Source organism: Lissotriton vulgaris, chromosome 11, assembly GCF_964263255.1.
Source record: "Lissotriton vulgaris chromosome 11, aLisVul1.2, whole genome shotgun sequence".
Taxonomy (NCBI): domain Eukaryota; kingdom Metazoa; phylum Chordata; class Amphibia; order Caudata; family Salamandridae; genus Lissotriton; species Lissotriton vulgaris.
Genome location: NC_141699.1, coordinates 750,553,647 through 750,556,450, shown reverse-complemented (window position 1 = coordinate 750,556,450; position 2,804 = coordinate 750,553,647). Strand labels below are relative to the sequence as shown.

The window sequence follows — 2,804 nt, the reverse complement described above, 5'->3', positions numbered from 1 at the left end:
GAAGGATTCCATTCATGCGTTTATGTGCCAGTCTGTGATACTGATTTGCCACATTTATCCTCATTTATCGGACAAGCTCGAGAAGTAGCTTGTGGTGGGAACTTCCCTTATCTCCGTTCACAGCTATTAGGTGGGGTGCTCGGGGTGTGTTGCAAGAATAAGAAGGAACTTGAACTTTAATGATCGTAAACCTAGCATACAGTAGGGTGGGGGCCTCGAAAGAGTGCGAGGCTTCGCAGAAGTGGAGCTGGCAGAAGCCTGGGTCAGACCTGCTTTCTGCTTCTGTTTAAGCTGAGAGAAAATGGCAGTGCTCAGGCCAATGTAACTGAGGCCTATAACTTCTAAGCAGCATGGCCTACACAGGGTTCATGCTTAGCTAGTGATAAGAGTGTCCTAGGATAACTATGCAGTGAATTTTTCTCCCTCTTTCAAACCCCCCTCTGGTTCATATTTGAACCAATCAAACATCATTACTTAGCTGGAGATGGGGGAAGTGGCCAGGGCGAGTTTATGAAGAAGTAGTTCCTAACTTCTCATCTGGTCCCTCTAATCTCTTACACATGGTCTCATAGGGAGGTACTGACTTTCAGAGGGGACCTGTGCTAAGTGAACGTCAGGGATGGTACGCTCTATGTTCAACACTGCTATCTCTACATCTTCCCCTTGTCCCCTGCGTATACCTGTGTAGTTCATCTCAACTTTCTTAGACCTTAATCTTCCAACACAATGCAACATAATCTGTCTTCCAAAATACACAATTACAAGCACACATAATATAGGCATTATAAATATCAGTACTGCAGATAGCCATGAAGGCATCCAGTCCAAATTGGACCAATTACTTAAAACATCTGCTTTTGCACTTCCATCCTCAGGCATCTGTCTCCCCAAATTGTCCAAGTCCTCAATGGCCCCTGTAAGTGTTTCGTTATCAGCATCTTCGGCCAAAATGAAGACACAGCAGAACGATTTTCTCATTCTGGCGCATCCACCACTATTCATCGCAATTAACTGGTCTAGAACATAGCGTTGTTCCAGAACCATGAGTCTCAAAGGTCGTTGATGTTCTTCCACGGCGTTGAACCCATCACTGGTGTTGTTAACAAGCTGCATCAGTTCATATCTCGTTACTTGGAGCCATTGAGCATTGGCTTTGGTCTGGAACATGGGGATTACTCCCCCAAAGTAGAGTTCAGCATCGTTGAAATCTTCCGGAACTTCATGGAATGTGTTATCTGAGGAGTACTTTTTGACTTCTTTTTTTCTGTGGTGGAGCAGGGTGACATCACCTGCCATTGGGTGTGCATGGATGTGGGAAATGTTCGCTGCTGGGACGACGAGATGCCATTCATGCATCGTCACGATAGAACAAAGTCCTTGCCAGTGGGGAGGCAACTGCAGATACAGATTTTCTCCGCAGATCCAGTAGATGCCAATGAGGATGGATGTGCCGTACTTCAGGTTCGAATTAAAACTAGTGCTGTTGCAATTGGTATTCCAACCCACAGGAACTGTTCCATTACCTAGGAAGCAAAGGAGAGGAGACTTTAGCTTGTATGCTCTTTTCTGTTTATATGGTGTGCCCTCATTGGACGTGTATCTTCTAATTTCCCTACCCCATATCTCAGCACACTCCCTCTCTATCCCCTCATTTAAATTATGTTTGTGCTCTTGTCCTACAGTTGTGCTACCTAAGGAGGCTGCCTTACATATTAAGTCATGTGGACCATTCCACTTGTTGTTAAAATAAATGTTGGCCTTCAGGTGTAGAATTGGTCTCCACTGACAAGGGCATGTGTCATGGGTGTTGTTACATCGGTGATGTTCAGGGGAGTGGCATTTGGATGGGGGTGTTGGGAAGGTGAAGTACCCTAGTTTCTTATAGTGACGTTCCCAAACCTGCATTATGTCGGCAGGTACTTTCATATCACGGTAAACCTCCATTCTCCTTTCAATTTCTAATGGATCAGTTATCACCCTAAATGTTACATACTTGTCATCCCACTCTGTGGTATTTACAAATGCATCATCCACTTTGGCTGAGTGGAGCTGTATCTGACCATGTATGCGGCAAAGAAACAAGTGTAAAAGACATTTGGCTGTGGGTGGTGGGACTTCTTTAGGAAAGCTCAATTTATCTGCGCCTACAGCGTGTGGAATGTGAGAACATACAAAGCAAGAGTCATTTGTGGCTTTTCTTCCCACCTCCCTCGTGTCTCTGTACCACATGTTATCTAACAGTACGTTGTGAATCCCGTTATCCTCTGCACTCTCACTAGGGCGCTGGGAGTGGAAATCAGGCATAGAGTGCTGGTCGAAGGTGTAATCAACTGTGTTTTGGAGATTACTAATCCAGTCTGCCTTAAGTCGGGTACGCGATGTATACCTAACTGGCACTATCTCGCTACTCATTCTATATCTAAGACTTCTTTTATTTTGGCGGGATCGTCTTGGGGTACCTGGCACAGTGGGGGTCAAGATGATATCGAGTGTCAAGTCCCTTCCTGTAGGGTCAGCATGGTGTACAGAAGGTGTCAAGATAGGCACAGAGGTGTCATGGCTACTACTGGTGCTTATCCCAGTTTGCTTGTTACCAGGAAGTGTCTTGTGCATGGAAAGCTCTGTGGTCGTGACAAAAGTGATATTACTAGTAGCTCCTCTCTCTCTCTCGGATCGCACTGCTAACCAGTGGAATGCTGTTACTAAAACTACAAACATAACAAAGAATATAACAGTTGTACATATCTTTTTCATTGAAAGCTTGACATGGAGGGTTGTTCTGTTGCTGCGTCTCAGTCCGTAGG

The 2,804-nt window shown here is 45.1% G+C and overlaps 1 pseudogene; it reads right to left on the bottom strand.

Moving 5' to 3' along the window:
- Positions 1 to 508: 508 nt before the first annotated feature.
- On the bottom strand, positions 509 to 2,071 carry LOC147683449 (uncharacterized; annotated as a pseudogene).
- Between the last annotated feature and the right edge of the window lie 733 nt (positions 2,072 to 2,804).